General features: G+C 37.1%; 1 long non-coding RNA gene across 3 annotated transcripts; it reads right to left on the bottom strand.

The window, feature by feature from the left end:
• Nucleotides 1-1,010: 1,010 nt before the first annotated feature.
• On the bottom strand, nt 1,011-16,915 carry LOC109026258 (uncharacterized). Of its 3 annotated transcripts, XR_010132683.1 has the most exons (4): nt 16,796-16,915; nt 15,214-15,360; nt 2,701-2,802; nt 1,011-1,247 (listed from the first exon to the last, which is right to left on the bottom strand). It is a non-coding gene; the product is annotated as an uncharacterized lncRNA (long non-coding RNA). The 3 variants fall into 3 exon arrangements; XR_008678489.1 differs by lacking the exon at nt 15,214-15,360; XR_010132684.1 differs by lacking the exons at nt 15,214-15,360; nt 16,796-16,915 and adding an exon at nt 10,075-10,194.
• Nucleotides 16,916-25,861: the final 8,946 nt, after the last annotated feature.

Genomic DNA, 25,861 nt, shown 5'->3' with positions numbered 1-25,861 from the left:
GAAAATGTTAGTGTTCAAAAGTTTACATTGTTAACATTGGGAACATTGCCAGTCCTGGCTGGAAAGGGTTGAGAAGTAAATGTTTGCATCACATTGCAACCCTGAGGGAAATCCAGGGGCAGGGAAAGCCCTTTTAGAGTTCTTCCATGTCCTCTTCCCTGCCAGCTAAATCCTGCAACCTCTTCTGATGCTTGCATGTACCCTCAATTGGATTCTTATCACATTTTCTTTTTCCTAAAACTACTGGCCTAAGTCTTATAAAATGTTCAAAAGCTTATTGAAATATAACACATATTTAGAAATGTATAGAACTGAAGTGGACTGGTTAATTTTTTACCAAGTGAGCACTTCCATGCAATTAATACTAGTTCAAGAAACAAACACTGGAAACTCTCTCATAGTTACTATTCACCTCCTACTTCCACCTCTTCATTGGAATGATACTACTTCCCTTACTTGTAACACCATAGATGAGTTTTCTCGTTGTTTTGCACTTAGTGGAAGCAAACCATGCGTGCTCTTTTGTGTCTCACTTCTTTTGCTCAATGTTACATTTTGTGAGATCCACCCATCTTTTTGCATGTAGCAATAGTTCTCTCATTTTCATTATTGTATGTCATTCAATTATATGAATATAGCACTATTAATTTATCCATTCTACTATTGATGGACATTTGAGATTCTTTGAGATTCATTCTGTTTGGGGCTATTATGAATAATGCTGCCATGAACATTCCTATTATGTCTTTTGTGAACATACGGGTACATTTCTGTTGAAATATACCTAAAAGTGTAATGATTTATTCCGTTTGGTGAATATATGGGGGCATTTCTATTGATATACAGCTAAAAATGTAATTATTATTAATAGAATTTGTATTTTGTAGGGGTGCTGGAAAACTTCCCCTCTGCCCTCTGAAGGTTTGCTGAAAATCAACTGACAAAGGCAGATTAATAGGAGAAAAGGCACACAAACATATTAGATCATAGTTTTATATGACATGGGAGCCTTCAGGATGAACACACAAAGATACAGGAAAGCAGTCCATTTTTATGCTTAGGTTCAACAAAGCATAGACAGCTGTGTAGCAATACGATTGGACCAAAAGGGTAAGAGCTTAGGCTAATAGATGGAGTGCAGAATCTTAGCAAGGCTTGTCTGTCTGGATTCTTCTTGGCCTCTCTTTGCAGCATTACTTCCTTCTGGTTATAGGGCAGGACCCTCTCTGGAATGGGGATCTTATGACCTAAAATTAAACAGGGTAAGTCAGATAAATTTTGGTCAGTTTTTACACTGGAAGGTGGAGAAAAAGTTAAGAGTAATATTTTTAGGTTTTATGGCTGCCTTTGGGCAAAAGGGGTTTTGGTTACTATTACTCACCTTGGGGGAGAGGGATTCTAGTTTCTATGACTAGCCGTGGGGGAGACTGAGGGACCAGAGACAGAAAGGCAGAAGGGCAGAGAGAAACTTGCTTCTGAGGCCACTTCTGAGGTCTTCATTTGGGGGATATTGTTTTCTAAGCCCCCAAATTTGTTCTGCTTTAGTGGACATTGCCAAATAGTTTTCCAAATTATTTGTACCAATTTACACTCCTACCAGCAGTTTATGAGAGTTTCACTTGTTCCACATTCTTGCCAACATTTCGTATTAGTTTTTCAATTTTAAATATTATTGTGGGTACATTGTAGCTTCACATTATGGTTTTAATTTTTATGTCTCCAGTGAGTGATGAAATTGGGCACCTTTTCTATATGTATTCGCCATTTGAATATTATTTATTGTGAATTGCCCTTTAAGTTATTTGTGCATTTTTCTGTTGATCTTAACAGGTTATTTTATCTGGGGAAGACTGCCACTCAGATTCTCCTAACAAACGCCCAGTAGTAATATCTCCTTTCTGATTAATCATTCACCACCACTGATTTACAAGGTGTCTGAGGACCCTGCTACCAAGAACACTTGGACGTCAACCCCTCCCAGTTCATGGAATTCAGATATATTCAAATATCTTATAGACTAGGGTGGCTATAATAGAAGGTATATTATAGAAACCAAAAAACAGTGAGGCTTTATAACATTTTCCCTAAAATAGCTGACAGAGTAAGAAAGGACCAGGAACAGAGTTCAAGAACACTGTGGACTACGGTAGAGTGGCACATGTAGACACCTGACCTCAACTCAACCACTGAGGCAGTATGTGCCCTAGGTGAGAAAGGCTGCATCTGGAAATTAAAGAAGTTGATTCACCATATCTGGGAAAACAGCGTGTTGCATGGTAAGAGTGATGCCATCTGGAAGCAAAACTGCCAGGAGGACCAATGTTTAACCCCTGCATAATTTAGTGTTCACAGCAAGGTCTTTAAATAATTCCCTTAGCATAGATACCCCATCATAAAGATGCTTATCTAACCTCCTCAGTGGTCATGAGTTTTTCAAGAAAGACCTGACCAGCTTTACATGTCTTCAATCTAAAAGTTTGCTATATAAAGGATACTTTCTGGAGTGCGGGTACAGGAATTCAGTTTCTCGTGCGTATCTGAGACATCGCTTCTCTTTCTAAGAAACTGGATTTGTCCATCTCTTCCTTCAGTCTCTCAGCTCCTTTGCTTTTTGGGGTAGATTTGTATAGACCTGCTTACTGTGGAACACTATTAATATACTGAAGGAAACCAGAATATTTCACCCCAAAATATACTTACTTTGCTTATTTTGAAATGTCTGTTCAGAGGGGCTGCAAATACAAGAACAACCATGGAAATCTGTTTTATGTGGGGAGATTTGCATCTGTAGAAGATGTAAACCTACATTAGAGAAGAGACAGGAGATGCAAACAAAGTTTTTCTCAGTCCTTCTTATTCGTGTCTAGGAATGATTAACTCACAGGGAAAGAAACTAAAAGTCCAACACTTTAAATGTCTGACGGAAACACTTCACCACAGGCCACCACCTTTTCTTTTTGAGGGAAGCTCTGAGATTACCTGCGAGATTTCTATCAGCATTCACGAGATAGATTTTGCTTGCCATGCTTTTCTCCCTTTACTCTCTCACAACCTGTTATGCCACCTCCTCCCTCCACCCCCAGAAGTCCCAAACCCTTACTCTTTCTGGAACTTGATAGTATAAAACTTCAGTCATCTGGCTCTTCTTTGATCTCACCCTTTCTGTATGACTTTCATCTTCATGTACACATAAATATATTTGTATACCTTTTTTCCTGTTAATCTGTTCATTTTCAGTTTGTTTTATAGACTCAAATTATGAAAACTTTGGAAGAGAGATGGAAAAAATTCTTTCACTCCTATAATACTTTGGGGGAAAAACATCTTACTGTGAGATTCCCTTCTATCCCAAACCAAATATGCCATAAATTGAAATTTTTTTAAATTATGCAAACCTGACTATTGAGTTTCTCTAGTTTTGAAGCGCAGTGAAACTACTGTAATTTTCCTCCATATTTTATTTTTAAAAGGTATAAATATCAAGAAAAGTTGAAGGAATTTTATATTGAACATCTATATACCCATGGCCTAGAGTCTGCAAATAACATTGTACTTTATTTTCTTTATCACATATCTATTCATCTATCCATCCATTAATATATCTAATTTTTTAATGTATTTCAGAGGAAGTTGTAGACATCAGTAAACTCCTCCCTATGTACCTGAGCATGCATTTCATTAACCAGAGGTCCAGTATTACAATTTCATCAATGTCAGGCAAGACAGATTCTGATCTCTCCAGCACCTACAGAAGATCAATGGCTGATATGACTTGGAAAGGATTTCAGCTTCCCAGCTGTGGAACCATAAGGGCATGGGGCAACACACAGTCGCCTCAACTAGTCAGCAACAAGAAGGGCTGACTTGTCAGCAAATAAAAGTAGTGTCGCTGGTGACACACGAAACTCAGAACTATGGAGATTTAGATAATATTGTTAATGGAACGACATCTGTAATCACTGGCTTGCAAAACCTGCTTACATGAAATCATATGTCTCACCTCATCTTTCCTGTTAGAGTAAAAGTTAAGGAAAGAAGTTTGGAATAGTAGAAAAGAAGCACAGGATTTGGGGCCCTGGAAATCTGGGGCACAAAACCTCGTCTTGAACAAGTCACTTAATTCTGCTGAGACTCAGTTTTTTATATATAAATAGGGATAATAATAGGTACATCACAGAGTTGCAGTAAAATTAAATAAGGCTTTGTGTGCAAAGCTTCAGGCACAGTGCTGGGAACAAAAGAGGCAAGTGATAAATTGAAATTGTAGCTATTTTTCTAGTGCTATTATTACCAGTAAACTTTTTGAAGGCAAAGTCTTAACTCATTCGATTTTTTTCCCTACATGCTTAGCCTCATGTTGGGTTAACAATAGGCTCCAGTAAATATTGACTACATGGAGAAAGGAATGCAGGGCTCCAGATTAGTCTGTGCATTAAAAACTCAAGTAGGTAAATCACAGACTTGCATGACCTTCAGATCAGAATGAGAATCTGGCTGTATATGTGTTTATATTTGCTAAAAGCCATGCTAACATGTGCTACAAGTTTAATTTTCCATTCTCTAGTTGAGACCTTATTTGATGATTTTAAGAAAAAAACAATCATGGAAGATGCTGGAATAATTACCCCATTCATTGAATAGATGTGGCTTCTCTGACTTTTCTCATCTTTCCTGTGCTTTGTAATTAGTATTCTTGGCTAAATGTTACTTGATCCGTTTTACTGCATGTTAGTGACCAGCAAATCAGCTTCTAAGTGTTTCTTAATCACTTCAATTTGCATTCTTTTATATTTAGGGTCAGTGCTGAGTATGAATCAGGCTGAGAATCATTATGGAAATAGTATAACTGAACCTTTGACTTTCTTTTTGATTGCATACTCTACCCATCAGTCACAGCCTCCTGTGGACAGGCCTCTGAGACAAAGCAGTAGAAATCAGGTAACATGGGTGCTAGACAAAAAGTGTTCTTTGAGAAAATATCATGTCAACCCCATCCCTCTGATCCCTTATGAGAGACAGAGAGAGAGAGAGAGAGAGACAGAGAGAAAGGGAGAGAGATCTAGAACATGTTAGTCTAGAAGAAATATCTATATAGTAATGCAGTTGATAGCTGTTTAAGAAGCAAAGGTTTTTATTCCACTCTTCTAGTTCATTCTCTAGATCCCAATCAGAAACCTGCCTAGCTAAATGACCTGGGATTTATTTAATGAATTTTCATTGCCTTGACTAACTGTTTTGGAATATATCAGTCCCATTTTTCATCTCCACACTTTCTTATAGTCCTCTCCCTGGAATGTGTAGTTTCATTATGTGTTATATAAAATTGAGTTAATTTGGCATCTTTAAAGCATTACATTTAGGAACACTTGGGAGTCTGGATTGCTAAGAAATTATGACCTCAGAATATTAAAGTTAAAAACTATAAGACTGGGTGCGGTGGCTCACGCCTGTAATCCCAACATTTTGGGAGGCCAAGGTGGGCAGGTCACTTGACGTCAGGAGTTTGAGACCAGCCTGGCCAACATGGTAAAACCCTGTCTCTACTAAAAATACAAAAATTAGCCGAGGGCATTGTGGTGCGTGCCTGGGATAGTCCTAGCCACTCGGGAGGCTGAGGCAGGAGAATCGCTTGTACCCAGGAGGCAGAGGTTGCCATGAGCCAAGATCATACCATGGCACTCCAAAAAATAAATAAAATTAAAAACTACAATCAGAAAAATATCCCAAAATAAAACAAAATGAAATCAAATCCTCTCCTACAGCTTTCATTATCAACGATTGTGGTATATGGGGTATGGGGTGTGGAGTTGTGGAATCAGGAAGAGACGGGGGACTATATCATGATATGGGAGCTATTAAACTTTAGCAAAAGTCCGCTTTTTAGGAGCTTGAGGCATTGTACCACTCATTCATGTGATACTGTTCAAGCATTAGGAAGTCAGTTAAATTTCCCAAGATTCTTTAAGTAAGAAAAGTATTTGTCTTCTATAACAATAGACAAAATACCAATAAAAATCTACATATCCATGGATTCCATTTTTGCCAAATTTTAATTTTTGTTTGTTTCTGTTTATCTTGGTAGACTTTTGGCGGGGGGAAGGGAATTGCTGTTTTTCCTGAAATTTCCAGATAATCGCATCACTCTTCTGTTAGATTTTGGAGGAAACAATCTATCCTTCCAGGGGCATAAGAAAGAGTAGTTTTCGAAAAATTTTAAAACGCTTGCCCATTGAGGAGGGCAAAATATATCTAGTGATTTTTTTTCAGCATTTTTTCTTAAAAAAAAAATTAGTTCCAATCCTTTTCAAAGAGCTATTACTTTGCCTCTCAGAGTTTGTCTCTGATAAGTTTTCTAGGGATATTCACACTTAAGTTATAAACCTCCAAGAAGCTTCTTTTTTATTCCTTAATCTGAATTGTTTCATTTTGTGTGTGATTGATTAAAAAAAAATCACTTAGTATAACCAAAACCTGAGGAAAATGTTCATTGGTACTCAAGGGTCCTATAGTATTATACTAGTCATTTCATTTTCAGTTTTAGTATTTTGAACTAATTTGTGCAGGATTATTTTTTGTTTCCCTAAAGAGTTTTCCTAATTAATCTAGAGAAAGAGGCACTTCCAGTGACACAGTTCAGTGTTTAAGGAAAAGCTGATGTCACCTTGATTTTTATAAGTGATAGGAAAAATGAGCTGAGGCTAAAAGTTAGTAATTGGGGTTCAAAACAAGGTTCCCCATCTTTATCTTAGCTTCAACAAGAAATACAGATACATGGTTTCTGAAATAAACTTCCTTGAAATCAAGGACCTACTTTTCATCCTTTTTGGTATTTAGGTAATTTCCCATATCTTATTTTTATACAAAGGTATAATATTGCATAACACAGGGTTTCAAATATTTGACTTCCAAATGTTCTCAAACAAAACAATGAACCTATTTCTACTGGAAACTAGAAACCAATCATTTTGTAGAAAGCAAATTATTCAACCTGTCTGATTTCAGATTCATGAGATGCTGTAACAAGACTCAAGTCTCTAGAGACAATGTGAAGCTAAAAACAGAGGCAATTAAGCTGGATCTAGACCTATTTTATGGATAGATTTCCAATTTCACAAGGTGAGGTCCAAGAATAGAGACATGTCTGTTATGTTCAGTTTGATTTTCATTAGTTTGTTTGATAGAGAATAACTTTGACAAGCCTAAGAATGAAATCCTCTCTCAGCAAGAAATTAAAGATAATTTATATCAGGGAATAAACTTTCATCAAGGAATTGTTAAGCATCTGGGTGACCTTTGGAAAGACCCTTCACTTTGCTGGGTTTCAGTTTCAGCATCTACAAAATTAAGCCTCCGAATTCTGTAATTGCTATTGTCCCTTCTAATTTTAAATTTCTATGATAATATTTAAAAATCCCCACAGCTCAAATAATTTACACTTTAGTACTGATGCTGTAAGAGACCGATCAGTATTATCATATCTAATGAGACCAAGACAAGACTGTGAGGAATCATGAAAATACATATTTTAGATTTGAGTCAGGCCACACAGTTTACAAAAAGCTTTCATTCTTATCATTTCAGTGTCATTTTTTAGTTTCACAAGACTATACAGCTTGCAAATCATAGGTCTAGAACAAATCTTTTGATTCTAGACACAGGATGTTGTTCATGATGATTTGCTATCTTTGTGGTCATTTTGAAGGAATAGGGTGTAGAATTGGCTGTTAATGTTAACCTTTGACATTATAGTGAGCTTTCCTTTTTTTACATCTTAATAACTAATTCTCTCCCTTCTGATAGCATGATGGTGACATAGGAGGAAAGATCTTAACGTTTAGTGACATTGTCCTGGAATTACAATTGAACAAGCACCCCTCCTCTCTCTTTCCTTGTACTGCCATGAAGGACCAAATGGTACAGTGGGCAGAGGATAGGCTCTACAAACCGAAATACTTCAAATCAACTATTCAGTATGAGTGTGATTTGGGTAGAAACACAGGCTTTTTGTTTATAGAGAATAATAATCCACCTCAAAAAACCTGAAGAGATTGGTGTGTGAATGTACATACTGGACCTTTATTATATGTTGATTTTCTATCCTCTTCCCCAAAGGCATCATAGAATTTTAACATTTAAAATGCCTGAAATGCCTTAGAGGAAGAAAAGCATAAACCTGGCTCTAAACCCAGACCTAGCTTTACTATATAACTGGATGATCTTGGGGACGTTCTTCAAGCCCTCTGGGCCTTGGTTCCCTCAGTTATACAAAATGTGTGTGTGTCTGTGTCTGTGTGTGTGTGTGTGTGTGTATGCCAACCTCCAAAAAGATTATAAAAATTATCCTCTGCTCTTCTACAATGCTTATTTTTATAGTGTGAATTGGTTTATGTGTGATTGTTATACAGGGAATTATGCCAGTATAATGCAGAGGTCATGTTGGTTTATAGACTTTTTTTCCAGCCTATGATGTTTTGCACCACTAAGAAACTACAACTGAATGCAAAGTACACCAACATAGCTAAGTACAGTAAGCCTCAGAGGAACAGAGTAGTGTATGTTATGCTAATTTCCCCCCACATTCTGCTTCTTGGCTCAGTTTTGCCGTGTGTTCTGCTCTGAAATTGTTATCGAGCAATTTTCCCTTAACTCAGCAGCTGCGCCCCTCTTTATGCCTCAGTCCATCAAGCCACCTTTACCTTTTTTTACAGATGAATTCTATGCTATTTTAACTAAGCTAGTATTTTTTTAATTAAGATAAGTGTTTGCATTACAAAGTTGAATAGGTTTTGAGCGGTCTTCCCAAAGTCTATTGTTCTATTATACTGCTATTTTTAAAGTACAATTTTACAGAATGTGTTTTATTTGCACAACCACATTCTATATAAATACCTGTAAATCAGACAACATATGTAAAATACCTAGCACATTGCTCAGCACATACATTTTTAAATACCGGAATCCCTATTCTTTTAAGATGGCAGTATTTTCCTTCAAAAAGCAGAAAAATGAATTTAATAAAATTTGGGGTATCTTGGAGCCTTGGGGATGTTTTCTGAGTCTGTGGAAGAAAGTACAATTCATACTAATAACACTGGCTAAAAGCATAAGCTGTGAACATTGGTGCAAAACGCCCTGGGAGTTATTTATGACTTGATATAAAGAAACTTCAAGGTCAGATTAAAAACAAATTAGACCTAAGGGTTACAGTGCAGCTTATGTATTTCATTTCATCCATCTACTACCTCCCAAACAATACGAGATTCTCCCAGACACCTTTGAATTTTCATGCCACAGTAATGGTTTCATTGAAAGCTCCCCTGAAAATGGAACTGATTAACAGGTACCTATGCTTTGGGAAGCTCTGATAGAAACTTCTTTCTTAGTGCTGTTTCTGAGACCCCACACGTCATAACAGCAGGTGACAGAGGATAGCTGACAGAGATGTATTTGGGCAGCAACTAATAAAGGTCACTAAACACCAACTGTACTTGCAATGGTGGAAACCCAAACTATATCACTGGATCTGGCCTCTGACCAGCTCTTGGTTGCTCATACCTTTTCTGTTAGAAACCACCTTCAAATTCACCAAACCGTGATGTCAAAATCAAAGCTGATCTGGCAGTAGATATATCCAAATTAAAACAAACTCTTGAACCCTGGAAGCTAAGTCACTATTGAAGCAGAGGACCAACTGGGCAGTATAATTAATTCACTCGCAGGCCAAATTGCTAAATTTTTTAAATGTCATGTCATGCTTTCCTCCAGTGGTTATTTCCCTCTAGTCCATTTACCCCGTTGAGGACCAGAAGATGCAAAAATATCTTTGGACCTGCAAAAAAAATCACTCTAATGCATAACCAGTGTCCATTTTTAATCAAAAGAACATAGCACAGTGTCTTAAAAAAATAGTAGGTATTCAGTAAATATGAATCAATTTTTATTTCTCCTGCCATGGATTAAAAAGATGTAAAAATCTACCTTAGCTAGAATGCTGGTTTCTTTTAAAACAAAAGCAAAGAGATATGAAAAGTGCAAGTACTTGTCTATTTCATCTTATAGAATAAGAAAACTCACATTCAGTTTGGGTCACTGATGATTGTATTAAAGCATGCTTTTCTCTGAAAGCTCTTCCAAAGTGTTAAGGACTGGACACTGGATATTTTTCTCAAAGAGTGACTATTTTTATCCTTCTTTCTTCCTCCCTCTCCAAATAGTGGCTTTTCACTTTGTCAAGCAATTTTCTTAATAAAAGGCCCTAAATGCCCATGCAACAAAGAAAGGACAGTGAACCCAGGAGATCATGTCTGCTCACTGTATTCTTAGCCACAGAATAACCATAGAATTATCAGCATCAAGGAGACCAGAGGGAAACTTAAGTAGGGTCTCTGCCCTAACACACAGATGGCCTTACAGGCAAACTTTCATACATTCATTCAATAAATGTTTATTGTGGACCTATTATGTGCTTAGCACTAAAGAAATAATGGTGAACAATAACAAAAAAACATGGTTTTCACTCTCACGAAGATTACTGTTTAATGGGTTCTACTGATGTTAATCAAGTAATCACATTAATGAACACATAAATTAGACAAAACAAAAAAAATGGAGTACTATCCTATTAGCGTATATAATAAAGGAACCTGAACATACCAGAAGGGAATTAGAAAGCACTGTCCTGAAAAAGCAACTTGTGCTGACATCCATAGGATGCATAGTAGTTAATTAAGCAAGGGGTTAAAAAGTAGAGAGAAGTGACTGACCATACAAGTTACGTGCTAGAAAGCATGCAGTTTTGTAGGCCATGTTAAAGATTTGGGTCCTTATTTTCAGAATAGTGGGAAAGCTTTGAAGAGAAGGCCCAAAGTTGAAGGAGGCAATTAGGCTATATAGACTATTGCTAAAATCTAGGCAAAAGATGATTGTAGCTGTTTTCTAGGATAGTAGCAATGAATATATGGCTATTCTCTGGAGGTAAAAAGTATGCAATCCAGCCGGCGCGGTAATCCCAGCACTTTGGGAGGCTGAGGCGGGTGGATCACCTGAGGTCAGGAGCTTGAGACCAGCCTGGCTGACCCAATGAAACCCCATTTCTACCAAAAATACAGAAAATTAGCTGGGCGTGGTGGCACACGCCTGTAATCCCAGCTACTCGAGAGGCTGAGGCCGGAGAATCGCTTGAACTGAGAGGCGGAGGTTGCAGTGAGCCAAGATTGTGCCATTGCACTCCAGCTCGGGCAACAAAAGTGAAACTCCATCTCAGAGAAAAATAAATAAATAAATATTAAAAAATCTGCAATCCATGAGGGAAGACTGGTTGTGCTGGGTAAAGAAGGTTAGGGAGGGAGAGGCAGATATCAAGGAGAACTACTAGTTTTCTGACATGCCCAGTTAAATCCCAACTTAGCCAAGGAATTCTGGAAAGGTGATCAAGTTTGTAGAGTGGTGACCATGAGTTTAGTTTGGGGCTTAGGGTTACTCAGATTTTTTTTAAATGAGTAGACCAATAGGATATGTGAGTCTGGACTTCAGAGGAGAAGTCTATGCTGGAGATAGTTATTTAGAAGTTAGATTCTTGGTAAGTAATAAAATAAGCATTGATAATAGTATTACCTAGGAGAAGTATATAGGATAGGAAGAGGACAAGACCTAAAACTCAGCTTTGAAGAAACTCAACAGAGGAAAAGAAACTTTAAAGTGGTAGCAAGAAAATTGTTCAAATGATTGACCATGGTGACCAAGCTGGTTCTATTTGTTTAAACCTCCATGTATGGCTGGATTTAAAATTCAAAGCATAATCTAAAGAAGGCCCCCAGTTTACTCCTGTCAGGTTTTGATGGGTTGAATACATGAATGAATGAAGTCTTAACTTCATCTCTGTTAGGGTTTGACTATAAGAACTAAGCGCAATTCCCTACTGCTTTGCAGCTCACTTCGATTTTTTTTTCCTTAACCCTGAGCCTTCGTATCATGGGCCGTAAGAGGTGACTTTTCTCCTGTATGGCTCTAAACAATCTCTCACTCATCTCTGTATATGCTTACTCAGTAACAATAGCTCCCATGTAGGGAGTATGCCAGCCACTTTACCTGCATTATCTCATCATTTTTGTAGATATAGAAATTGAGTCTCAAAAAGATTAAGCAACTTGTCCAAGGATACACATTAGTAAATGTCAGACTAAGACTAGCACAAAAGCCAGTCTCCTGAGGAGTACGCCATCCTGTCTGAATAAAATCACAAACAGACAACTTCACTACATGCTCCAACTTTCCTGCTACAGTGTTCAAATATTTCATGCTAAGTAGGATCTTCCTCTTGGACACAGAAGATCACTATTAAAATGATCATTATTTAGTCCCACATTTCTCACAGTGTGGTACAAAAATTGCATTGAAATCACCTGGATTAAACTTGAGGTTATCAGGCCTTCAGGTTTCTCTTTCCCAATCCCACCACCGGCCACAGTCAAAATTCAGTTTCAGTGGGTTGAAGTGAAGCCAGGTCATTTGCAGTTTTAATGAAGTCTCACTTGTTTTTTTCTGCACACAGAAGTTAAACTTTCTTTTGCACAGTATAATTTGAAAACCATTGACTTAGCAGGACTCAACTTATTCTTATTGAACTCACTTAAAAGAGTACTTAATTTGAGTACATGTACTGATAAAGATTAACGTATCTAGTTACGAAAACCACAAATCTGAGACATAGAATACAAACTGAAAAAATGGGCAGTCCAGAGATTAGTACTTGAGGAGGATGCTTAACTGTTTAATATGTGGGATGGCAGGGTAAAACAAGCTTTGCCATTTAAAGATATTATCTATTTCCTCCCCTGCCCTTACCAGCCATTTCTTTGAGAAGGCAAGATTTAACCTTCTGCATCTACTGGGAAACTGCTTCTACCACTTGATGAAAAACCCTTTTGGAAGGCAGAGGATGGAAATGGCCTCTGCAAATGATTACAGATTGTTATGATTCCATTCTGAGGGCAGATGCCAAGAATCGTGACTGAAAGCAATCTTCTTATCTACAGGGGATTCCTCCTGCCAGTGCTTATGTATATTTTTCAAAATACATTATTATATCTGCAGTGTAACCACAGATGCTGAGCCCCAAGGCAGACATTGCTATTGTAAAGCACCTCCCCTGGCTGTGACACTGGAAAAAGCTTGTTTTCTTCCTTGACCTTTGTTCCATAAAGCTACAAAGGTTCCTTGGAAGTTCTCCAGTACTTTTTTATTTTTAAAGCATCTATGCTATTCTTTTAAAAGTGGTTTAGACATAGTGTGAGGGTGTGAAAGGATATGTGGTTTCTCAGTCCCTGAGAAGTGAAGCCAGAAGCTGCAGAAGGAGATACAGACTAAAGCAACCCGGCAGGCCTAGACCTTATTTTTAAGGAACCTATATACAGACTGGGCTTCACTAGAACACTTTGGCAAGTTTTTGCATCATCAACCACCAGTTTTGATGCAGTTGCCTAAAGGGCTTGACACCCAACTAGGGAATAACTTAGGTTTGAGATTTAAGAATCACCCTAAGAGTTCTCTTCTTCCAGAGGACACACTCATTTTCCTGTAAGAACTGGACTTTCCCTCCTATTGATTGGCAGGTCGCAAAGAACTCAACAGAAGTACTGACCCATGTAGACCTTGTCACTCACAGGCATGACAGATGCATGGTCTGAGGAACATTTAGGAAGGGAGGTGGGGGCAGCTTAAGCACGTTATGTTCAGCAGTGCTGTCCTTGTTTCTATGCTTCCGTAGACTATGAGCTGAGAAGACCCCAAGCTACCAACTGCCTCACGAGTGAATGTATCATTCTTTTGGTACATAGAAGGGTCCTATTTATTTGAGCCTTTGCACTTTAATAGAGTTTATCACTCTCAAGAGCCAAAGAGTTTAGATTAGGGCATCCCTGACAGTGTGTTACATAAACAACTTCAACAAAAATGTATTGGTTACTCAATATGGCCAGATACTAGGGACACTCTGATTCTCAAAATACTGTACGCCTTAGAATCACCTGGAAAGCGTGTTAAAATGCAGACTGCTGGGCTCCATTCCCAGAGTTTCTAATTCAGCAGATCTGGGATGGGACCCAGAAATGACATTTTTAATAAGTTTCCAGGGAATGATGTTGCTGGTCTAGGAACCGTATGACCACTGCCATAGACAGCTGAAACATGGTCCTTGGTTTACAAGGTTTGGTATAAGATATAGTTCATCCAAATACATGAATATTTGTTTGCCAGTAGGAAGTACTTAATAAAGAGTTGTTGAATGGATGAATAAACAAATGAATGAAAACACAGAATGGATATAGTGTGTGAGAATGTGGAAGTGGGTGGGGGGGAGCGGTTTATTCTGATTACATAGTGTGCTGTTTGAAGAGCCATCAAGGGAGGAGCTAGCTGCATTGTGCTTCAAAGGTCAAGTTGAATTTGTGTAACAAAATGGCTGGCATGAGGAATTGCTAAGATAAGAGAACAGCATGGCAAAGGAACAGAGATGAGAAAGGAGATGTGTATGGTGGGAAGTAGTGAATAACCAGGTAGGTATGTAAGATATTACACAGGGCCATTCCTGAGCCTTGCCTCTCCCACAAAAGCCATTCTGCTACTGGTCCTCCTTTTTCTACCTTCTTGGAAAGCATCTGCTTCTTCTTTTACTACTTATTTTCTCTCCTACCACCGTGTACTTTCCTCTTTGAGCAACCTTAACATCCCTTATCTGAAGAACCTTTGGAACTAACTGTGGCAGATGCTTTTGGGGCCACTATCATATCCATTCAACCCACCTCTTATTTCTAAGCAGCTGTAACAGAGGATTCTATGCACATGATTGAGAGCCACATCAACTATGTTGCACAGCTTCTTTCTGCTTTTTTGTCTCAGGGCTTCCTCCATAGCTCAAAAACTGTGTTAGCCCATATGCAGGAGCAGCCAGAAGGGTAGGGCACTTTATACTCTGGCGGGCAGCCATTAAACAATGGGGGACAGGTTACAGTAGATACTTGACCCAGCATCTTGTCTTTTGAAAGCAGGGTTTCTTAGAGGGTCTACTGTGGAATTAAACCCAGTTCCCACAGTGGTAGCCATGTCAGTAACACATCCTTTATTTATTGTTGTTGCTGTTGTTGGCTTATCCTCTTCACCTCTCATTGTACCCCTGCCTCAACCCTGTTTCCTGGGATCATCTCCCAAATAAATTACCTGCATCTAGATCCTAATCTCAAGAACCTAAACTAAGATGTGGCCTCACAGGAAACACACAACACAGTCCTAGCTATTCATTCCTTGCTTGCTTGTCTGAGGCGATAGGTGAAATTTCAAGAGCAATGGCCTTTGGCTGGAGTGGACCTGCAAATAGCAGAACATGGGTTAGCCAGTTTCTTTTGACACTGCAAAAGTGTTTATAGCATTAAAGATTTACAGTATAAAGTGTTTACAGGTTGTTTCCAATTTGAGTGACAAATTTATTTACTTAAAATGGACTCGACTTTTTTTTTCTTTTGAGACAGGGTCTCATTCTGTCACCCAGGCTGGAGTGCTGTGGCACAATCATGGCTCATTGCAGCCTTGAACACCCAGGCTCAAGCCATCCTCCCACCAAGGCCTCCCAAGTAGCTGGGACCACAGGTGCACATTACCATGCCTGACTAATTTTTTTATAGAGACAGGGAATCTCACTGTGTTGCCCAGGATAGTCTCAAACTCCCAAGGCTCAAGTGATCCTCCTGCTTCAGCCTCCCAAATTGCTGATATTATAGGCATGAGTCACCATGCCCAGTAACTCTTGACTTTTGTGACCTTGGTCTTGTAAGTCTAAATGAGAGCTACCTCCAGGAAGATCCAGAGGTCCTAAAGTGTTATATGTCCAAAATGAGACTTATGATGTTAGAAAGTAAGATATAAAAATATCTACATCACACTTGAGTTGACAAACATATTAATCTATGAGACAAGGACACTTCTCCAACTACAGTGAAGCTCTGGGAACAGAAAGCCAAATGAGTTTTCAGGTGGGGGTTTGAAAACAATGAAGGGACGTCACAGGAAAGACTCTAATAGTTTTATCTAGGATCCACTCCAAGCTGATTCAAATTGGAAACCTAATTTTGTGAACTTGATTTGGGTGTTTTCATAAGAGCACAGGCACTTAGCAGCAGGTAAATTCCATAACTCTCTTTCAAGAGGATGATAGCAGAGGCTTTTAGTGGAGGGAAAATGAATGGTCACCAGCATGAATATTTCATCATTCACTCCCCAGGCACCAGCGGATCAGAATATACAAATTACACTGATGTGATGCCAGGAGGAGGCTGTCCATACATAGCTTTCAAGGTAGGAGGCTCCGGAAAAGTACTTGAAATTCTAACCACCACACAACATGATCTAAAGACAGCTGGAAACCTCAATAAGTATCTGAGGGTCTTAAAAAGCACTCAGTTTCAGGTGTCTTTACTTTTTGGTAAAAATCACTGAAGATACTGATTTGAGAACCACTTTGCATACACTTTCAGCCGAATTCTGATCTGAATGACTTATCTCAGCAAGGGCCTGAGTTTCTCCCTGTCTTGTTAATATTCTCAGAACTCTCCTCACCCACACAAAAATTTAAAAATCTCTTAATTTATGGGTCAGTAGGAATAAAGACAAAAAAATCACAAGGTGAGGGAATGAAAGCTAGAATGGATGGAAAAAGGTATATGGGAAAGGTAACAAAACATCTTCTCTTATCCTAAAATACTCAATTCTTTCAACATACATAATTTATGCCCCAAGCTCTACTTACTATTTGTAGAGAGTTTTATATTTCATAATATACTTCCACATACATGATATCAATTGATCCTAATAACTATCCACTAAAAAGAGGCAGGACAAGTATTTTCATCCCTATTTAAAGGATAAGTGCTAAGTTACTTACCCAAAGTCCTAAGGTTGCTTAGCAACCTGGGGCCAGAATCCAGTACTTCTGACTCCCATTCTAGTGCATTTTCTGCTTAGCTGCCTCTCCCAAGACAAATGATGGATGAGCCTTTACTTGGACAGTTTCCCTAGCAAGGTGTCCTTACTTGTGGTTGGAAACCAAGAGGCGCCTCGAAGTGGGTTCTGCGGTCTGTTGCATGTTCGTCTGTCCTCTAAGAACCAGATCTTGGGTCAGCCTGCCTACATTTCAGTCCTGGATCATCCATTTACTAATTGTACGGCTTTGGTAAAGTTATTCAACTTGTATGTCATACATTTTCTATCTATAAAGCAGGAATAGATATAATCCTACCCTGGAAGAAGTAAAATTATCCTTATTTGCAGATGACATAATTCTATATATAGAAAACCCTAAAGACTCTAACAAAGAAGCCTGTTAGAACTAATAAATGAATTCAGTAAAGTAGTAGAATACAAAAGTAAGTTCTTTACACCAATAATGATCTATACAAAAAGAAATCAAGAAAAAATATTTACAGTAGCATTTACAGTAGCATCAAAAAATTAAATACTCAGAAATAAACTCAACCAAGAAAGTGAAAGATCTGAAAACTATAAAACATTGATAAAAGGAATTGAAGAAGACACAAATGAAGAAAATATATCTACAATTAATGGATTGAATAATTAATATTTTTAAATGTTTATACTCTCCAAAACAACATACATATGCAAAACAGTCTCTATAAAATTTTAATTATGTTTTCACAGAAATAGAAACAGCAATACTAGAATTCATATGGACTCACAAAAGACCTTGAATAGACAAAGCAGTCTCAAGAAAGAAAAAGTTGGAGGCATCACAATTCCAGATTTCAAATGATATTATGAAGCTATAGTAATAAAAACAATATGTTACTGGCATAAAAAAGACACATAAACCAAAGAAACGGAATACAGAGCCAGAAATAAACCCAAGCTTATATACGCAACTAATTCTTGTCAAGGCTACAAAAAAGACACAATGTGGAAAGAAAGGATAGCTCTTCAATAAATAGTGCTGGAAAACTAGATATCCACATACAATAGAAGGAAGCTGGACCTTATCTTATACCATACACAAAAATACCCACTCAAAATGGATTAAAGATGTAAGATCTGAAAACACAAGACTTCTGGAAGAAAACAAAGGGAGAAAGCCCTTGATGTTGGCTTTGGCAATGATTTCTTTGGCTATCACACCAAAAGATCCGGCAATAAAAGCAACAATAAACGAGTGAGACTACATTAAACTGAAAATCTGCTTCACAATAAAGGAAACAATCAACAAAATGAAAAGGCAGCCTACAGAGTGGTAGAAAACATTTGTAAACCATGTAAATCTGGGAAATGCAAATCAAAACTATGAGACATCACCTCACACCTGTTAGGATAGCTATTATTCAAGTCAAAAAATAAAAGTATCAACAAGGATGTGGAGAAAAGGAAATACTTGTACACTGTTGGGGGCAATGCAAAGTAGTACAACAAAAATAGTATGGAGGTTCCTCAATAAATTAAAAGCAGAACTAGCACATAATCTAGAAATCCCTCCGCTTGGTGTATACCTAAAGGAAATGAATTCAGCACCTCACAGAGATACCTACACTGTATGTTCATTGCAGCATTGTTCACAATAGCCAAGATAGTCCAACAACCTAAGAGTCGATCAGCAATGAATGAATAAAGAAATCGTGGTACATACATATTATATATACACAACAGAATATTATTCAGCAATTATAAAAAGAGGTCCTGTCATTTGCAAAAACACAGATAAACCTGAAGGGCATTACACTGTGTGAAATAAGCCAGGCACAGAAAAAAATAATAACTACTGCATGGTGTCATTTATATGTGGAATCTTTAAAAGTTGAATATGTAGAAACAGGGAGTAGAACAGTGGGTAGCAGGAGTGGGCAGGGGGAGGAAATGGGGAGATGTAGGTCAGAAGGTACAAACTCACAGTTATGTAGGAGGAATGACTCTAGAGACCTAATGCACAGCATGAGGACTATAGTTAATAATATTGTAAATATACTGAAAATTTGTGAAGAGAGCAGATTTTAGGTGCTCTTACTACACAAACAAAAAGGTAACTACACCAGATGATGGACATGTTAATTTGCTTGACTTATATAACCATTTCATTATGTCTGTGTGTAACATCATGTTGCCTATCTTAAATATGTACAAAAATACATAAATACATACACAGATAATCACCTCATAAAAGAAAGTATTATCCTTTTCTGATAAGACGGAAGAATCAAAGAAAAATGCAAGTAAGTCATCTTAACATAGTTCTTGCACTTTAGTTAATGCTCATAGAAGTTAGCTGCTATGATAATAAAAATGGCGATGCTGATTGTTGTTATAAAACCTGGCCAGGCTAGCATCCCAAGACAGTCTATGAGTTAGGCACATTTTTATTTTGGCAATATACATCTGCCTTTTGGATTAGCTTTTACAGAAACAAATTTATCTTAAGCTTTTGCATAGTTCAATTTTACCCAAGTTAGTAGATTTTAACATTTTAAAATCCAGGGCCAAATGTTTAGTCCTAGAATATCACATGAAGTCTTATGTATTTATTGAGACAGGGTCTCACTCTATTGCCTAGGCTGGAGTGCAGTATATAACAATATTATATGGTTATTATTCTATTGTTATATTTCATTATTATTACATTATTATATACTGAAAACTTGCCGAGAGTAGACTTTTAGGTGCTCTTACTACAAAAAAAAAAAAAAAGTATGCCAGGGTGATGGTTATGTTAATTTGCTTGATTGTTGTAACCATTACACTGTGTCTGTGTACACCATAACATCATGTTGTATATCTTATACAAAAAATAGATAGACAGAGAGATACATCTCAAAGAAGAAAGTATTGTTCTTTCCTGATAAGATGAAAGAATCAAAGAAAAACACAAGTCATCTTAACACAGATATATATATATAGCTTTTATATATATGTATATAAAATAATGGAAATGAGCAACACAAAAACAAGATAGTGATTGCCTCTGGGGGTAAAACAGGGAGATATTGTGAAGAAGGAGCACATAGTAGATTTAAGTTAATGAATCAGTTTTGGGGTTCTGTGTCAGTTTTGTAGATACTTACTAAATAAATACAGAAATAAAATAGGGCTGTGTAAAGATAATGGATAACAAATTAGGGAGTTTAATTCATTTAATATTTTAGATTGAAAATATTAAAGTTAGAACTAAAAGGCATAAGATCAATTCAAAATAATCTGATAAATTTTAAAGAATATATTATATATAAAGCACACAAGGAAGAGTATATATTTATGGGGGATATACAGTATTTAAAATTTAGTAGACAAAACAATTCTTATAAAACTTAAAATAATTCCCCAGGCACACCTCTGTTCCAATTCATTGGTCATACACGGATGATATCCTTCTCAGTGAAATTATAATAGGGAATATACTTCTATAGAGTCAAGTGGGCTCAAATATAGCAAAAAACTTGGTCCCCGTAGTAAAAGCAATTATAAAAATTCCAAGATTCAAATTTTTCATTTCTAAAATTTCAGGACCCCATATTTATTCTGTGGGCAAGGGATGCTTTAAGATCAAGTCTTCTTAAATTTAGCAGCTTAATAATTTATACCCACCCTAAAGCAGCTACAGAAAACAAAATTGGTGAGTTTCTATTTTCAAAGTGCTTAGGAGTCAGTCTGGTAAAGAGTAAATGAAAAATAAGTATTGTTACATAAATGAATCTCTTTGGAAATTATGACTGTTTTTCCAACAAATTGTTACTCAAGTCCTCAGAATACTATAGTATATTTATTTTGAGAATCTGCCAAAGGAAGATGAGAACAGTCTTTTTCCTGCATTTTGTTGAACAAGTTAGCAATGTTTTGCATAACCTAATGGATTTTCAAGTCCAGTGTGTCATATCAGTGACAAGGCTTAACCTTAGGAAGTTCTAGGAAATTCAGCAAAATTGAATTCTTGCAGCACTTGGATTCCAAATGTTCTTATCTGAAGGGTTAGCTCAGTTCACCATTTCCATGAATGTTTACAACACATATGCTTAGCTATTTCACACGTTGAAATAGATTAAATGTACGTACTTTGCTTTGCAGAGGACACTGTCATTACCTCCCCAGTGTTCATCCCACACTTTCCCCATTGTATAGCAGCAATGTGATTTTGAGTAGGATTGACAGGACCCAAACTCCAGAATATATCCCAATTGATTTAAGCCAATTAAGAAAATTTATATCTCTTGCTAGAGTGATTGAGTTAAAAGGGTTCATCCAGAGAGGGAGGATAACGACTTTTATTCAAATAATCTTGAGAAGCTCTGTTCTTCAAAATGCTATAGACATAGAGGCACATGCCCGGAGTTTTTGCTGGTGGCCATCATGTGGCCATGAGGAAGCTACCCTGGGGATTGACACAATACACAGGGAAGGTAAAGCAAAGATAATTGCAGAGAAACAGATTCAGGACCTCAGTTTATGCCCAAAGACTGCTCCACCACTGAAATTTTCCATTAAAGAACCACAAATCTAATTAGCTAATTGGTTTGAGCTGAAAGCAATTTAGCATTCAGATTTTGATAACAGAAATGAGAAACTGGTTGAATTGAGGTAAAAAGGACAGTGATGGGGGCTTTTCTATCTATAATAACTGTGTAATCAATAATCACTTGTATTCAGGTTTTTCTAATAGCCAATAAGCCATAAACAATCAAAGGAATAAGGCATGAATGGAAAAATCATCCATGGCTCTGATGATTTCCAGTGACATATGATGAGAAATAAAATGGTAGATACACACTAAGCCCCTGCTTTTATATCAATAAATGTTCCAAACACCTGTGTATTTCCTACTGAAAGAAAATACAAATTTCATATCAGAAGGCTTGCACAATCATTGAGTTAGGTGTGCCAGTTCTTTGTTTTAGAAGTTTTATTCCAATACCAACTTTGTGATATTTCCACATCAGAGATATTCTGAACTGAATGAGGCTATGCTTTCTTCCTCTGGCTCAGTGCAACTGTTTTAGCAATAAGGATACACTGAAATTCAAGGTGAGTAACTTGCATAGTGGTAGTGATAGAATAGTGATGAAAATTCAAAACTCTGGGTTCTTTATCTAATGATTTCCTGACTGCACCATAAAAATAGATTCGAAAAATGTTGCCTCAGTCAGCTATTGCTATGTAGTAAACCACCCTAAAATGTAGTGTCTTAAAATTATTATATTCTTTAAACTCCGTGGGTTTGCTACAATGGCTCTACTGCAGGATGCAGATCTGCTGGGCTGCTCTACTTCTCTCTAATCTTCCTTAGATCATGGGCTCATCAGATGAAGTTCTTCCCATGGAGATGGCAGGGGTGCGAAAATGATCACACATACACAAGCATTATTTCTTGTATTACATATGCTGACTTCCCATTGGCCAAGCCAAGTCACGTGGTCAAGTCCAAAGTCAAGTGGAAGAAATAGCAAAGTTACTGGCAAAGGGGAAAAAATTGCCAATAATTTAATCTACTGCAAATGTAAACAGACTGAAGAACATTGAAGAGAAAATATAGTTCCTCAAGTCAGGTCAACAAAACACAAATGAGGTTATGAAGGGAAAAAGCATCAAGGCATTGCAGTTTTGCAATGCCCTGCGTAATGAGTGCAAAGTGATTGTCTCATCTGAATCCAGTTCATTTATCTAGCTTGAGATAAGAATTAATACCATAAACTTCTCATTAAATATTAAATCACAGCTCTCTCACCCAGGCAAATTAGCCCAGATATTACTGATGCCAATGAAACTCCATCCGGATTCTAATTTGAAGGTGTAGATTTGAGCACAAACTGGTTGTATATAAATAGAAGATTTTATCAAGGACAGATAAGCAAAATATCTTTCTCCAACCTTGAAAGTCATATTGAAAATAAATTTTCAGATTTTTGTTAGGACCACTGAATTTACTTTGGGCCAGAAATAAAATTGTTCTTGTTTTGCCCACACTGTCAAAATGCCATCCTCTCCTCCTTTTCTCAGAAGGCAAGGGGTTTGTTATGAGGACAATTTAAAGAACGAATGACCAGATCCCAAACAACTCTAGCAGGGGAAACTGAAAAGGGTTAAAGAAATCAGGGAGGCAGGGATTTATGTTAAGGCCATATGAAATATTGGAGCCACATCACACAACATGGAAGCTGCAGGAGCAACAGACGGAGCAGCAGCAGCTGCAGGTGGCTGCCCTGAGGCTGATCGCCACCACAGCAGGATCCTCTGAAGTTGGTACCTGTCATCACATGATCAATGGAAACTATACCAGGAGTCTATGTAGAAGAAAACAATGATCGTTTATTACTTGTTCCACCATAAACATGTAGAATAAAGCACAAATTACACAGTAAAATAGAACCTGGATTCAAGTCTGACTACTACTATAAAAATGAATCCTAGCCTCACTACTTCACTAGCTGTGACAATTTTTGCAAATCACTTTGATTAAGCTACATGAGCCTTAGACTCCCTCACCTGCAAAATGAAGAAATTAATAATCCCTGTCTCTGTGTTGTGGAGAAAACTAAATGGAGATAACATATGTCAAATAACTAGCATGATGCTTAGCAAGTGGCAAAGGTGCATAAATAGTAGCTAAAGTCATTTTTCAAGCTATTTTATTGTTAAGTTGATTTTTTTTAACATTAGGGGAAGACAGATGTTTGTTGGAAAACTGGTAATTTACCTTTACTCTCTCATTTTTCATGGTTTTCCAAGGAGCTTCACCAATATGTATAATCCATTTGAATGGAAAATTATGGTTTTATTAGAACGCACCAAAAACAGTTTCAACAAACAAAGATTATTGCACACTTTATTTGGTGTGTCTTAGTATAAGTCATTAAAAATAAAGATTCCCAAACATCTGATTCAGTCAAACTATGAGGAATCTGCATTTTTTAACTTCTCTGATTTATTCTGAGGCAGATGGTCTATATTTTGAGAAAAAATAAAAATAGCATAAACCGTGGTCTCCTACATATAAAAAGCAGAAGAATGTTTAGAAATACTTCAACAGATCCTCACCAGGCTATATGGCTTGCCATTTCCAAAGAGATTAAGAACAGCATTATAAATGAAAGTGGATTAGCTCAGGATATACTATTTGTAAGAGAGGAAATTTCTCCTCCTACACTCAATTCTTAAGAATTTGGGACTTGTCATTTTTCTGTGTGATGTTCCACAATGTAATGAAATAAATGAGGATATCTGGAGCTAGCAAAATACCTACAAAAAAGTTCTTCTTAGAATATGATAACACATAAAAGCTTTCAGGATGGATTTATAGCCCTAGAAAGCAACCTCATGGGAAAACAAACTTTTTTAGTACTGGGTGTGACCCAGTGGTGTCATCCAGTTCAAAGTCCTTATGTTTACATCTGGTGACACTAAAGTTGCTCACAGGTAGGAAATGGTTTCATAGACCATCCGGCTTCTTAATATCTGGGCTGGCATGAGAAGGACAGTCTTCAAAGGTTTCTTTTTTGTTCTTTCTGATAAACCAGTGATATTCAGCCTAGACTCCCAGGTTAGTGAATGAGGAAAAGTATGAGCTTACAAGTCATTTTCAGTAATTCTAGAGATCTAAAGGGAAATCTAATAACACAGGTATGGAAGACAAATTTAAAAATCAATTTTCTTTCCTTTTACCTGGAGTTATGTACATTCAGTATGGTCACACTGATGCTCTCATGCTGCCCAGAAGCTCCACAAAGTTTCTGAAAAAGATTCAAGCAACCTCAGTGTAGAATTTTCTGGAATATGATTGGTGGATCTGACTCTGACACAAGAGTCATTATGTAAAGAAGACACCCCCCTTTCTAAGTAGAATCTGCTCATTTAGACCAAAATGCAGAGACAGCTAAACTAACGTTACCCATAGGAATGAATGGTGCTTACTGCCTGTATACTTATCTAACTTCACTATGTAGTAGCATCATAACTGAAGTAATGATTTATGCATAATCATAATACGATGGTAAACTTGGATCATTCATTTAAATTTGAATTCATGCTTAAATGGAAAGCCAGTAATAACTCAGATGGAACTAATTATTTATTGTTTAATGCATGCAGTTTAGAAAGAAATTTCAAAACACAAGTCCTTGGTGACATTAAAAAGAAAAAAATCCTAAAATTACTGTACTATATCAAGCTACTTCTTGTTACAAATTTACATTTTAGGCCCCTGAGCTATAATTTTTAAATTTTCAAAGGGAACAGATTTTCAGGAAAAAAAATACCTACAAAACAGGAGCTGTTTGGAAAGAATGTAACTTCACATTCCAAATGAATAAAAAATTTTTTCCCACTGGAAACACCAAACTTTGAAGCATATTGCTTCATGGCTTAAGATAAACATACTCAGCTAACCCGGTTGTATCAAACATTTAAATTTATCATAAAAGAATAATTACGGGAATTCCACATATTTATGACCTCAGATATTCCAGGAAACTCAGTTAGGTCATTAGATCCACACCAAAGCATATTACTCCTGCTTACTCTCTTGCCAGGCTTTTATCTTTCTAGCTGCAAAGCTTCAAAAGTCGCTTCTATGAAGCCATTTGGCCTTATCTGATCTTGCTTTCTCAGAGGACTACTCATAACTGACCACAAAGCACTAGGGCAGAGATGCTGTGCCATTAAAAAGAAAGATTAGTAATTTAGTTAAATATGAACTGCATAGGAATTGTTAGCTAAACACATTCAAAAACAAACAAACAGAAAAGAAATCAAGTTTCTTTTGAAATACTTCATAGTTCGAAAATTCATAGTTTGAAAAACTATGAATGACATGCAAAGTGGAAATTACTATCAACAT

This window comes from Gorilla gorilla, chromosome 2 (assembly GCF_029281585.2).
Source record: "Gorilla gorilla gorilla isolate KB3781 chromosome 2, NHGRI_mGorGor1-v2.1_pri, whole genome shotgun sequence".
Classification (NCBI taxonomy): Eukaryota; Metazoa; Chordata; class Mammalia; order Primates; family Hominidae; genus Gorilla; species Gorilla gorilla.
Note: the sequence above shows the minus strand (reverse complement) of the source record. Positions and strands in the feature narration are given on the sequence as shown.